The sequence below is a fragment of the Rhinichthys klamathensis genome, unplaced genomic scaffold (genome assembly GCF_029890125.1).
Source record: "Rhinichthys klamathensis goyatoka isolate OS25496 unplaced genomic scaffold, OSU_Roscu_1.1 h1tg000234l_1, whole genome shotgun sequence".
Classification (NCBI taxonomy): domain Eukaryota; kingdom Metazoa; phylum Chordata; class Actinopteri; order Cypriniformes; family Leuciscidae; genus Rhinichthys; species Rhinichthys klamathensis.
The window spans coordinates 108,231-123,112 of record NW_026606757.1 but is presented as its reverse complement, the minus strand read 5'-3'; positions in this window follow the sequence as shown (position 1 = coordinate 123,112).

Genomic DNA, 14,882 nt, shown 5'->3' with positions numbered 1-14,882 from the left:
GTTTGGTTGCTAGGGAGTGGCTTGGCAGCTGCCAATCATGAAGCTCCAAAGGCTGCTTGTCAGTATAAATGATATAAACCAACTGCCATGCCTCTGTGACATTCAGAATGGAAGATATCCCTGTTTGGATTTTGGTTGCTAAGGTGCTCGACAATGGTTGCTAGGGCGTGGCCAGTAAGTGTTGAGGTGATTCAGGATTGGCTGTTTGCTGGCCCGAGTGAAACGAGCCCACCCTCATGTTTCTATGACACTTATATCCTGAGATATCCCTTTGATCTGTTTCAATGGAAGTCTATGGAACTTGTTGCTAAGGAGCTCTAAATGGTTGCTAGGGCGTGGCTTGATAGCTTCACAATGATCCTGAGAGACTGATTGGCTGTCTGAGTAAAATGAGCCCGCCCCTTTGTCTCTATGACACTGTGATCCAGAGTTATGTTCAATACAAAATCCCTATGCAATTTACCATAGTAGGAAAAACACATGCATTTCATGGGCCGTCCTACACCATAGTAAGTCAATGGGGCAACTTTGGGCCCCTCCTGCCCCTCAGGGGTGCAACTTTTACCCCATTGTGTGGTATGTTCTTACAGAGCCTGTCAGCCTCTTCAAATGTGGCAAATTTCACGTTTCTGCGACATCCTCGTTCCGAGCTACGGCTCGTCAAAGTTTTTCGCAATGTTAAGTCTATGGGATTTTTTTGGGCCGTTTTTCGCCCCTGGGGCGACCATCGTACCCCCGATCTCTTAGAAAAGTCATAGCACACCATTCCCGAACAGGCCGCACGTTTTGACACCTCATTCATGGGTCTGTGACAAAAACTGCGGGAGGAGTAGCGCGTCAAAAAGTGGCCAGAAGAATAAGAAGAATAAGAATAATAAGTATGTGAGATAACAATAGTGTTGCTTCGCCATAGGCAAGCACCACTAATAAGTATGTGAGATAACAATAGTGTTGCTTCGCCATAGGCAAGCACCACTAACTAGAATGTACATTTCCAGAAGAAAATGTGAAGTGGTGCTTGCAGTGGCAAAACTCGCCGCTCGGTTGCTAGCGTGCGGTTAGCTAGTTTTTACCAAGATGCTAGCATGATTAGCATGTTGCTAGCATCATGCTAGAATGATTAACATGTTGTTAGCATTATGCTAGCGTGATTAGCATGTTGCTAGCATGATTAGCATGTTGCTAGCATGATTAGCATGTTGCTAGCATGATGTTAGCATGATTAGCATTTTGCTAGCATGTTGATAGCATGATGCTAGCATGATTAGCATGTTGCTAGCATGATGCTAGCATGATTAGCATGTTGCTAGCATGATGCTAGCATGATTAGCATGTTGCTAGCATGATTAGCATGTTGCTAGCATCATGCTAGCATGATTAGCATGTTGTTAGCATCATGCTAGCATCATGCTAGCATGATTAGCATGTTGTTAGCATCATGCTACCAACATGCTAGCATGATTAGCATGTTGTTAGCATGATGCTAGCAAAAATAAGCATGTTGCAAACATGTTTTAGGTAGATGCTATCATGATTAGCATATTGCTAGCATCATGCTAGCATGATTAGCATGATGCTAGCATGATGCTAGCATGGTTGCTAAGGTGTTACTAGGGGGTTGCTAGGGTATTATGGGTGGTTGCTAGGGCGTTGCTAGGCGGTTGCTAGGGTGTTCTGGGTGGTTGCTAGGGTGTTGTTAGGCGGTTGCTAGGTTGTTCTGAGTGGTTGCTAGGGTGTTGCTAGGTGGTTGCTATGGTATTCTGAGTGGTTGCTAGGGTGTTGCTAGGTGGTTGCTATGGTATTCTGGGTGGTTGCTAGGGTGTTGCTAAGCGGTTGCTAGGGTGTTCTGGGTGGTTGCTAGGGTGTTGCTAGGCGGTTGCTAGGGTGTTCTGAGTGGTTGCTAGGGTGTTGCTAGGTGGTTGCTAGGGTATTCTGGGTGGTTGCTAGGGTGTTGCTAGGCGGTTGCTAGGGTGTTCTGGGTGGTTGCTAGGGTGTTGCTAGGCGGTTGCTAGGGTGTTCTGAGTGGTTGCTAGGGTGTTGCTAGGGTGTTGCTAGGCGGTTGTTAGGGTGTTCTGGGTGGTTGCTAGGCGGTTGCTAGGGTGTTCTGGGTGGTTGCTAGGGTGTTGCTAGGGGGTTGCTAGGGTGTTTTGGGTGGTTGCTAGGGTGTTGCTAGGCGGTTGCTAGGGTGTTGTGAGTGGTTGCTAGGGTGTTGCTAGGTGGTTGCTAGGGTGTTCTGGGTGGTTGCTAGGGTGTTGCTAGGCGGTTGCTAGGGTGTTCTGAGTGGTTGCTAGGTGGTTGCTAGGGTATTCTGGGTGGTTGCTAGGTTGTTGCTAGGCGGTTGCTAGGGTATTCTGGGTGGTTGCTATGGTGTTGCTAGGCAGTTGCTAGGGTGTTTTAGGTGGTTGCTATGGTATTCTGGATGGTTGCTATGGTGTTACTAGGTGGTTGGTAGTGTTTACATTTGGTTACTATAGAGTTTTTATAATGTTCATGGCATGATTTAGCACTTAGCTAATCAATATTAGCATGTAGCTATTCACAGCTAGCATGTTTAGCATGTAGCAAGTCCTGTTTGCTAGCATGAGTCAAAAGAGCCAACCCCCATCTCTATACGATGTTCTGATGCAGAGATATTGGTCTTGCAAAACGGTTGCTAGGGTACTCTGTTTGGTTGCTAGGGAGTGGCTTGGCAGCTGCCAATCATGAAGCTCCAAAGTCAATGTGAATGTATAAACCAACCCCCATCTCTATACGATGTTCTGATGCAGAGATATAGGTCTTGCAAAATGGTTGCTAGGGTACTCCGTTTGGTTGCTAGGGAGTGGCTTGGCAGCTGCCAATCATGAAACTCCAAAGGCTGCTTGTCAGTATGAATGATATAAACCAACTCCCATGCCTCTGTGACATTCAGAATGGACGATATTCCTTTTTGGATTTTGGTTGCTAAGGTGCTCGACAATGGTTGCTAGGGCGTGGCTAGCAAGTGTTGAGGTGATTCATGATTGGCTGTTTGCTGGCCCGAGTCAAACGAGACCACCCTCATGTTTCTATGACAATTCAGTCCAGAGATATCCCTTCGATCTCTTTCAATGGAAGTCTATGGGAGTTGTTGCTAAGGTGCTCTAAATGGTTGCTAGGGCGTGGCTTGATAGCTTCACAATGATCCTGAGAGACTGATTGGTTGTCTGAGTAAAATGAGTCCGCCCCCTTGTCTCTATGACACTGTGACCCACAGCTATGTTCAATACAAAATCCCTATGTAATTTACCATAGTAGGAGAAACGCATGCATTTCATGGGCCGTCCTACACCATAGTAAGTCAATGGGGCAACTTTGGGCAGCTCCTGCCCCCCAGGGGTGCAACTTTTACCCCATTGTGTGGTATGTTCTTACAGAGTCTGTCAGCCTCTTCAAATGTGGCAAATTTCACGTTTCTGCGACATCCTCGTTCCGAGCTACGACTCGTCAAAGTTTTTCGCAATGTTAAGTCTATGGGATTTTTTTGGGCCGTTTTTCGCCCCTGGGGCGAACATCGTACCCCCGATCTCTTAGAAAAGTCATAGCACACCATTCCCGAACAGGCCGCACGTTTTGACACCTCATTCATGGGTCTGTGACAAAAACTGCGGGAGGAGTAGCGCGTCAAAAAGTGGCCAGAAGAATAAGAATAAGAAGAATAAGAATAATAAGTATGTGAGATAACAATAGTGTTGCTTCGCCATAGGCAAGCACCACTAACTAGAATGTACATTTCCAGAAGAAAATGTGAAGTGGTGCTTGCAGTGGCAAAATTCGCAGCTCGGTTGCTAGAGTGTGGCACACGATTGCATACGAGACAAAAAACACGTCTGTACGATGTTCTGGTGCTGAGATATGGCTTATTTATGTGTTTGTATGGTTACTAGGGTACCTTATATGGTTGCTATGGTGTGCTTATGCAGTTTATTAGATGATATTAGAAGACTAGTTGACAGTCTGAGTCAAAAAAGCCGAACTCCACGTCTCTACGATTTTCTGGAGCTGAAATATAGCTTGTAAATTTTGTTTTATGGTTGCTAGGGTGGCATAAGTGGTTGCTAGGGCGTGGCCATGAAGTTGTTATGCCCCTACTTATTGGCTGCTTGATAGGCCGAGTCAAAAGAGCCCAATCCCAAGTCTCTGTGACCTTCTAGTCAAAAGATATGATCTCAAAAATGTTGTGCCAATGTTAAGTCTATGGGAATTTTTTCATCCGATTTATCGGCTGCTGAACGAACATCGTACAACCGATCACTTAGAAAAGTCATAGCACACCTCTCCTCAATGAGCCGGTCGATTTGACACCTCATTCATGGGTCTACGACAAAAAATGCGGGAGGAGTAGCGTGCCGAAGTTTTGTCTTGGTGAATAGTAATCACAACACTAGAATGTACATTTCCAGAAGAAAATGTGAAGTGGTGCTTGCAGTGGCAAAACTCGCCGCTCGGTTGCTAGCGTGCGGTTAGCTAGTTTTTACCAAGATGCTAGCATGATTAGCATGTTGCTATTATCATGCTAGCATGATTAGCATGTTGTTAGCATTATGCTAGCATTATTAGCATGTTGCTAGCATGATTAGCATGTTGCTAGCATGATGTTAGCATGATTAGCATTTTGCTAGCATGTTGCTAGCATGATGCTAGCATGATTAGCATGTTTCTAGCATGTTGCTAGCATGATGCTAGCATGATTAGCATGTTGCTAGCATGATGATTAGCATGTTGCTAACATGATGCTAGCATGATTAGCATTTTGCTAGCATGTTGCTAGCATGATTAGCATGTTGCTAGCATGATGCTAGCATGATTAGCATGTTGCTAGCATGATGATTAGCATGTTGCTAGCATGATGCTAGCATGATTAGCATTTTGCTAGCATGTTGCTAGCATGATTAGCATGTTGCTAGCATGATGCTAGCATGATTAGCATGTTGTTAGCATCATGCTAGCATGATTAGCATGTTGTTAGCATCATGCTACCAACATGCTAGCATGATTAGCATGTTGCTAGCATGATGCTAGCAAAAATAAGCATGTTGCAAACATGTTTTAGGTAGATGCTAGCATGATTAGCATATTGCTAGCATGATGCTAGCATGTTTAGCATGTTGCTAGCATGATGCTAGCATGGTTGCTAAGGTGTTACTAGGTGGTTGCTAGGGTATTATGGTTGGTTGCTAGGGCGTTGCTAGGCGGTTGCTAGGGTTTTTGGCTGGTTGCTATGGTGTTGCTAGGCGGTTGCTAGGGTGTTCTGGGTGGTTGCTATGGTGTTGCTAGGGTATTCTGGGTGGTTGCTAGGGTGTTGTTAGGTGGTTGCTAGGGTATTCTGGGTGGTTGCTATGGTGTTGCTAGGCGGTTGCTAGGGTGTTTTGGGTGGTTGCTAGGGTGTTTTAGGTGGTTGCTATGGTGTTCTGGGTGGTTGCTAGGGTGTTGCTAGGTGGTTGCTAGGGTGTTCAGGGTGGTTGCTAGGGGGTTGCTAGGTGGTTGCTAGGGTGTTTTGGGTGGTTGCTAGGGTGTTGCTAGGTGGTTGCTAGGGTGTTCTGGGTGGTTACTAGGCGGTTACTAGGGTGTTCTGGGTGGTTGCTAGGGTGTTGCTAGGTGGTTGCTAGGGTGTTCTGAGTGGTTGCTAGGGTGTTGCTAGGTGGTTGCTAGGGTGTTCTGGGTGGTTGCTAGGCGGTTGCTAGGGTATTCTGGGTGGTTGCTATGGTGTTGCTAGGCGGTTGCTAGGGTGTTGCTAGGCGGTTGCTAGGGTGTTTTAGGTGGTTGCTATGGTATTCTGGATGGTTGCTATGGTGTTACTATGTGGTTGGTAGTGTTCACATTTGGTCACTATAGAGTTTTTATAATGTTCATGGCATGATTTACCACTTAGCTAATTAATATTAGCATGTAGCTATTCACTGCTAGCATGTGTAGCATATAGCAAGTCCTGTTTGCTAGCATGAGTCAAAAGAGCCAACCTCCATCTCTATACGATGTTCTGATGCAGAGATACTGGTCTTGCAAAACGGTTGCTAGGGTACTCTGTTTGGTTGCTAGGGAGTGGCTTGGCAGCTGCCAATCATGAAGCTCCAAAGTCAATGTGAATGTATAAACCAACCCCCATCTCTATACGATGTTTTGATGCAGAGATATAGGTCTTGCAAAATGGTTGCTAGGGTACTCTGTTTGGTTGCTAGGGAGTGGCTTGGCATCTGCCAATCATGAAACTCCAAAGGCTGCTTGTCAGTATAAATGATATAAACCAACTCCCATGCCTCTGTGACATTCAGAATGGAAGATATCCCTGTTTGGATTTTGGTTGCTAAGGTGCTCGACAATGGTTGCTAGGGCGTGGCCAGTAAGTGTTGAGGTGATTCAGGATTGGCTGTTTGCTGCCCCGAGTCAAACGAGCCCACCCTCATGTTTCTATGACTCTTATATCCTGAGATATCCCTTTGATATGTTTCAATGGAAGTCTATGGAACTTGTTGCTAAGGAGCTCTAAATGGTTGCTAGGGCGTGGCTAGATAGCTTCACAATGATCCTGAGAGACTGATTGGCCGTCTGAGTAAAATGAGCCCGCCCCTTTGTCTCTACGACACTGTGATCCAGAGTTATGTTCAATATAAAAGCGGTTTCTATGGTGTAGGACGGCCCATTTCATGGGCCGTCCTACACCATAGTAAGTCAATGGGGCAACTTTGGGCAGCTCCTGCCCCACAGGGTTGCAACTTTTACCCCATTGTGTGGTATATTCTTACAGAGCCTGTCAGCCTCTTCAAATGTGGTAAATTACACGTTTCTGCGACATCCTCGTTCCGAGCTACGACTCGTCAAAGTTTGACGCAATGTTAAGTCTATGGGATTTTTCGGCCGGTTTTTCGCCCCTGGGGCGAACATCGTACCCCCGATCCCTTAGAAAAGTCATAGCACACCATTCCCGATTAGGCCGCACGTTTTGACACCTCATTCATGGGTCTGTGACAAAAACTGCGGGAGGAGTAGCGCGTCAAAAAGTGGCCAGAAGAATAAGAAGAATAAGAATAAGAATAATAAGTATGCACAATAACACTAGTGTTGCTTTGCCATAGGCAAGCACCACTAACTAGAATGTACATTTCCAGAAGAAAATGTGAAGTGGTGCTTGCAGTGGCAAAACTCGCCGCTCGGTTGCTAGGGTGCGGTTAGCTAGTTTTTACCAAGCTGCTAGCATGATTAGCATGTTGCTAGTATCATTCTAGCATGATTAGCATGTTGTTAGCATTATGCTAGCATTATTAGCATGTTGCTAGCATGATTAGCATGTTGCTGGCATGATGCTAACATGATGCTAGCATGATTAGCATGATGCTAGCATGATTAGCATGTTGCTAGCATGTTGCTAGCATGATGCTAGCATGATTAGCATGTTGCTAGCATCATGCTAGCATGATTAGCATGTTGTTAGCATCATGCTAGCATCATGCTAGCATGATTAGCATGTTGTTAGCATCATGCTACCAACATGCTAGCATGATTAGCATGTTGCTAGCATGATGCTAGCATGATTAGCATGTTGCTAGCATGATGCTAGCAAAAATAAGCATGTTGCAAACATGTTTTAGCTAGATGCTAGCATGATTAGCATATTGCTAGCATCATGCTAGCATGTTTAGCATGTTGCTAGCATGGTTGCTAAGGTGTTACTAGGTGGTTGCTAGAGTATTATGGGTGGTTGCTAGGCGGTTGCTAGGGTGTTCTGGGTGGTTGCTAGGGTGTTGCTAGGCGGTTCTGGGTGGTTGCTATGTTGTTGCTATGCGGTTGCTAGGGTATTCTGGGTGGTTGCTAAGGTGTTTTGGGTGGTTGCTAGGCGGTTGCTAGGGTGTTCTGGGTGGTTGCTAGGGTGTTCTGAGTGGTTGCTAGGGTGTTGCTAGGTGGTTGCTAGGGTATTCTGGGTGGTTGCTAGGGTGTTGCTAGGTGGTTGCTAGGGTATTCTGGGTGGTTGCCAGGGTGTTGCTAGGCGGTTGCTAGGGTGTTCTGGGTGGTTGCTAGGGTGTTGCTAGGCGGTTGCTAGGGTATTCTGGGTGGTTGCTATGGTGTTGCTAGGCGGTTGCTAGGGTGTTTTGGGTGGTTGCTAGGGTGTTTTAGGTGGTTGCTATGGTATTCTGGATGGTTGCTATGGTGTTACTAGGTGGTTGGTAGTGTTCACATTTGGTTACTATAGAGTTTTTATAATGTTCATGGCATGATTTAGCACTTAGCTAATCAATATTAGCATGTAGCTATTCACAGCTAGCATGTTTAGCATGTTGAAAGTCCTGTGTGCCAGCATGAGTCAAAAGACCCAACCCCCATCTCTATACGATGTTCTGATGCAGAGATATTGGTCTTGCAAAACGGTTGCTAGGGTACTCTGTTTGGTTGCTAGGGAGTGGCTTGGCAGCTGCCAATCATGAAGCTCCAAAGTCAATGTGAATGTATAAACCAACCCCCATCTCTATACGATGTTTTGATGCAGAGATATAGGTCTTGCAAAATGGTTGCTAGGGTACTCTGTTTGGTTGCTAGGGAGTGGCTTGGCAGCTGCCAATCATGAAACTCCAAAGGCTGCTTGTCAGTATAAATGATATAAACCAACTCCGACGCCTTTGTGACCTTCAGAATGGAAGATATCCCTTTTTGGATTTTGGTTGCTAAGGTGCTCGACAATGGTTGCTAGGGCGTGGCTAGCAAGTGTTGAGGTGATTCATGATTGGCTGTTTGCTGGCCCGAGTCAAACGAGACCACCCTCATGTTTCTATGACAATTCAGTCCAGAGATATCCCTTCGATCTCTTTCAATGGAAGTCTATGGGAGTTGTTGCTAAGGTGCTCTAAATGGTTGCTAGGGCGTGGCTTGATAGCTTCACAATGATCCTGAGAGACTGATTGGTTGTCTGAGTAAAATGAGTCCGCCCCCTTGTCTCTATGACACTGTGACCCACAGCTATGTTCAATACAAAATCCCTATGTAATTTACCATAGTAGGAGAAACGCATGCATTTCATGGGCCGTCCTACACCATAGTAAGTCAATGGGGCAACTTTGGGCCCCTCCTGCCCCCCAGGGGTGCAACTTTTACCCCATTGTGTGGTATGTTCTTACAGAGCCTGTCAGCCTCTTCAAATGTGGCAAATTTCACGTTTCTGCGACATCCTCGTTCCGAGCTACGACTCGTCAAAGTTTTTCGCAATGTTAAGTCTATGGGATTTTTTTGGGCCGTTTTTCGCCCCTGGGGCGACCATCGTACCCCCGATCTCTTAGAAAAGTCATAGCACACCATTCCCGAACAGGCCGCACGTTTTGACACCTCATTCATGGGTCTGTGACAAAAACTGCGGGAGGAGTAGCGCGTCAAAAAGTGGCCAGAAGAATAATAATAATAAGAATAATAAGTATGTGAGATAACAATAGTGTTGCTTTGCCATAGGCAAGCACCACTAACTAGAATGTACATTTCCAGAAGAAAATGTGAAGTGGTGCTTGCAGTGGCAAAACTCGCCGCCCGGTTGCTAGAGTGCGGTACATTATTGCATACGAGCCAACAACCATGTCTGTACGATGTTCAAGTCCTGAGATATGGCTTATTCATGTGTTTGTATGGTTACTAGGGTACCCTATATGGTTGCTATGGTGTGCTTAGACTGTCAACTAGTCTTTAAATATCATCTCATAAACTGTATGAGTCAAAAAAGGCAAACTCCATGTTTCTACTATTTTCTGGAGCTGAGATATGGCTTGAATATGTTGTTTTATGGTTGCTAGGCTGCCCTAAGTGGTTGCTAGGGCACGAATATGAAGTTATTATGTCTCTACTTATTGGCTGCTTGATAGGCCGAGTCAAAAGAGCCCAACCCCAAGTCTCTATGAGCTTCTGGTCAAAAGATATGATGTAACAAATTTTGTGCCAATGTTAAGTCTATGGGACATTTTTCGGCTAATTTATCGCCCGCCGGACGAACATCGTAAAACCGATCACTTAGAAAAGTCATAGCACACCTCTCCTCAATGAACCGGTCGATTTGACACCTCATTCATGGGTCTACGACAAAAGGTGCGGGAGGAGTAGCGTGCCGAAGTTTTGTCTAGGTGAATAGTAATCACAATACTAGAATGTACATTTCCAGAAGAAAATGTGAAGTGGTGCTTGCAGTGGCAAAACTCGCCGCTCGGTTGCTAGGGTGTGGTAGATGATTGCATACGAGCCAAGAACCAAGTCTGTACGATATTGTGGAGCTGAGATATGGCTTTTTCATGTGTTTGTATGGTTACTAGGGTACCCTATATGGTTGCTATGGTGTGCTCATACAGTTTATGAGATGATATTTAAAGACTAGTTGACAGTGTGAGTCAAAAAAGCCGAACTCCATGTTTCTAGTATTTTCAGGAGCTGAAATATGGCTTGGAAATGTAGTTTTATGGTTGCTAGGTTGCCCTAAGTGGTTGCTAGGGCACGGCTATGAAGTTATTATGTCACTACTTATTGGCTGCTTGATAGGCCGAGTCAAAAGAGCCCAATCCCAAGTCTCTATGACCTTCTGGTCAAAAGATATGATCTCACAAATGTTGTGCCAATGTTAAGTCTATGGGACTTTTTTCGGCCGCTTTATCGCCCGCCGGACGATCATCGTACACCCGAACGCTTAGAAAAGACATAGCACACCTCTCCTCAATGAACCGGTCGATTTGACACCTCATTCATGGGTCTACGAGAAAACGTGCGGGAGGAGTAGCGTGCCGAAGTTTTGTCTAGGTGAATAGTAATCACAACACTAGAATGTACATTTCCAGAAGAAAATGTGAAGTGGTGCTTGCAGTGGCAAAACTCGCCGCTCGGTTGCTAGGGTGCGATTAGCTAGTTTTTACCAAGATGCTAGCATGATTAGCATGTTGCTAGTATCATGCTAGCATGATTAGCATGTTGTTAGCATTATGCTAGCATTATTAGCATTTTGCTAGCATGATTAGCATGTTGCTAGCATGATGCTAGCATGATGCTAGCATGATTAGCATGATGCTAGCATGATTAGCATGTTGCTAGCATAATGCTAGCATGATTAGCATGTTGTTAGCATTATGCTAGCATCATGCTAGCATGATTAGCATGTTGTTAGCATCATGCTACCAACATGCTAGCATGATTAGCATGTTGCTAGCATGATGCTAGCATGATTAGCATGTTGCTAGCATGATGCTAGCAAAAATAAGCATGTTGCAAACATGTTTTAGCTAGATGCTAGCATGATTAGCATATTGCTAGCATCATGCTAGCATGTTTAGCATGTTGCTAGCATGTTGCTAGCATGGTTGCTAAGGTGTTACTAGGTGGTTGCTAGGGTATTATGGGTGGTTGCTAGGGCGTTGCTAGGCGGTTGCTAGGGTGTTTTGGGTGGTTGCTATGGTGTTGCTATGCGGTTGCTAGGGTATTCTGGGTGGTTGCTAGGCGGTTGCTAGGGTGTTCTGGGTGGTTGCTAGGGTGTTGCTAGGGGGTTGCTAGGGGGTTCTGGTTGGTTGCTAGGGTGTTGCTAGGCGGTTGCTAGGGTGTTCTGGGTGGTTGCTAGGGTGTTGCTAGGCGGTTGCTAGGCGGTTCTGGGTGGTTGCTATGTTGTTGCTATGCGGTTGCTAGGGTATTCTGGGTGGTTGCTAAGGTGTTTTGGGTGGTTGCTAGGCGGTTGCTAGGGTGTTCTGGGTGGTTGCTAGGGTGTTCTGAGTGGTTGCTAGGGTGTTGTTAGGTGGTTGCTAGGGTATTCTGGGTGGTTGCTAGGGTGTTGCTAGGTGGTTGCTAGGGTATTCTGGGTGGTTGCCAGGGTGTTGCTAGGCGGTTGCTAGGGTGTTCTGGGTGGTTGCTAGGGTGTTGCTAGGCGGTTGCTAGGGTATTCTGGGTGGTTGCTATGGTGTTGCTAGGCGGTTGCTAGGGTGTTTTGGGTGGTTGCTAGGGTGTTTTAGGTGGTTGCTATGGTATTCTGGATGGTTGCTATGGTGTTACTAGGTGGTTGGTAGTGTTCACATTTGGTTACTATAGAGTTTTTATAATGTTCATGGCATGATTTAGCACTTAGCTAATCAATATTAGCATGTAGCTATTCACAGCTAGCATGTTTAGCATGTAGCAAGTCCTGTTTGCTAGCATGAGTCAAAAGACCCAAACCCCATCTCTATACGATGTTCTGATGCAGAGATGTAGGTCTTGCAAAATGGTTGCTAGGGTACTCTGTTTGGTTGCTAGGGAGTGGCTTGGAAGCTGCCAATAATGAAACTCCAAAGGCTGCTTGTCAGTATGAATTATATAAACCAACCCCCATCTCTATACGATGTTCTGATATAGAGATGTAGGTCTTGCAAAATGGTTGCTAGGGTACTCTGTTTGGTTGCTAGGGAGTGGCTTGGCAGCTGCCAATCATGAAATTCCAAAGGCTGCTTGTCAGTATAAATGATATAAACCAACTCCCATGCCTCTGTGACATTCAGAATGGAAGATATCCCTGTTTGGATTTTGGTTGCTAAGGTGCTCGACAATGGTTGCTAGGGCGTGGCCAGTAAGTGTTGAGGTGATTCAGGATTGGCTGTTTGCTGCCCCGAGTCAAACGAGACCACCCTCATGTTTCTATGACAATTCAGTCCAGAGATATCCCTTCGATCTCTTTCAATGGAAGTCTATGGGAGTTGTTGCTAAGGTGCTCTAAATGGTTGCTAGGGCGTGGCTTGATAGCTTCACAATGATCCTGAGAGACTGATTGGTTGTCTGAGTAAAATGAGCCCGCCCTCTTGTCTCTATGACACTGTGATCCAGAGTTATGTTCAATACAAAAGCGGTTTCTATGGTGTAGGACGGCCCATTTCATGGGCCGTCCTACACCATAGTAAGTCAATGGGGAAACTTTGGGCCCCTCTTGCCCCCCAGGGGTGCAACTTTTACCCCATTGTGTGGTGTGTTCTTACAGAGCCTGTCAGCCTCTCCAAATGTGGTAAATTACACGTTTCTGCGACATCCTCGTTCCGAGCTACGACTCGTCAAAGTTTGACGCAATGTTAAGTCTATGGGATTTTTCGGCCGGTTTTTCGCCCCTGGGGCGAACATCGTACCCCCGATCCCTTATAAAAGTCATAGCACACCATTCCCGAACAGGCCGCACGTTTTGACGCCTCATTCGTGGGTCTGTGACAAAAGCTGCGGGAGGAGTAGCGCGCCAAACTTTGTGTGGAATAATAAGAATAATAAGTTTGCACAATAACACTAGTGTTGCTTTGCCATAGGCAAGCACCACTAACTAGAATGTACATTTCCAGAAGAAAATGTGAAGTGGTGCTTGCAGTGGCAAAACTCGCCGCTCGGTTGCTAGGTTGTTGTACATGATTGCATACGAGCCAACAACCATGTCGGTACGATATTGTGGAGTTGAGATATGGCTTATTCATGTGTTTGTATGGTTACTAGGGCACCCTATATGGTTGCTATGGTGTGCTTATACAGTTTATGGGATGACATTTAAAGACTAGTTGACAGTCTGAGTCAAAAAAAGCCGAACTGGAGCTAAAATATGGCTTGTAAATGTAGTTTTATGGTTGCTAGGGTGCCCTAAGTGGTTGCTAGGGCGTGGCCATGAAGTTATTATGTCACTACTTATTGGCTGCTTGATAGGCCGAGTCAAAAGAGACCAACTCCAAGTCTCTATGACCTTCTGGTGAAAAGATATGATCTCACAAATTTTGTGCCAATGTTAAGTCTATGGGACTTTTTTCGGCCGATTTATCGCCCGCCGGACGAACATCGTACAACCGATCGCTTAGAAAAGACATAGCACACCTCTCCTCAATGAACCGGTCGATTTGACACCTCACTCATGGGTCTACGACAAAAGGTGCGGGAGGAGTAGCGTGCCGAAGTTTTGTCTAGGTGAATAGTAATCACAACACTAGAATGTACATTTCCAGAAGAAAATGTGAAGTGGTGCTTGCAGTGGCAAAATTCGCAGCTCGGTTGCTAGAGTGTGGCACACGATTGCATACGAGACAAAAAACACGTCTGTACGATGTTCTGGTGCTGAGATATGGCTTATTTATGTGTTTGTATGGTTACTAGGGTACCTTATATGGTTGCTATGGTGTGCTTATACAGTTTATGAGATGATATTAGAAGACTAGTTGACAGTCTGAGTCAAAAAAGCCGAACTCCACGTCTCTACGATTTTCTGGAGCTGAAATATAGCTTGTAAATGTTGTTTTATGGTTGCTAGGGTGGCATAAGTGGTTGCTAGGGCGTGGCCATGAAGTTGTTATGCCCCTACTTATTGGCTGCTTGATAGGCCGAGTCAAAAGAGCCCAACCCCAAGTCTCTGTGACCTTCTAGTCAAAAGATATTATCTCACAAATGTTGTGCCAATGTTAAGTCTATGGGAATTTTTTCGTCCGATTTATCGGCTGCTGAACGAACATCGTACAACAGATCACTTAGAAAAGTCATAGCACACCTCTCCTCAATGAGCCGGTCAATTTGACACCTCATTCATGGGTCTACGACAAAAAATGCGGGAGGAGTAGCATGCCGAAGTGTTGTCTTGGTGAATAGTAATCACAATACTAGAATGTACATTTCCAGAAGAAAATGTGAAGTGGTGCTTGCAGTGGCAAAACTCGCCGCTCGGTTGCTAGGTTGTTGGACATGATTGCATACGAGCAAAGAACCATGTCTGTACGATATTCTGGTGCTGAGATATGGCTTATTCATGTGTTTGTATGGTTACTAGGGTACTCTATATGGTTGCTATGGTGTGCTTATACAGTTTATGAGATGATATTTAAAGACTAGTTGACAGTCTGAGTCAAAAAAGGCAAACTCCATGTTTCTACTATATTCTGGAGCTAAAA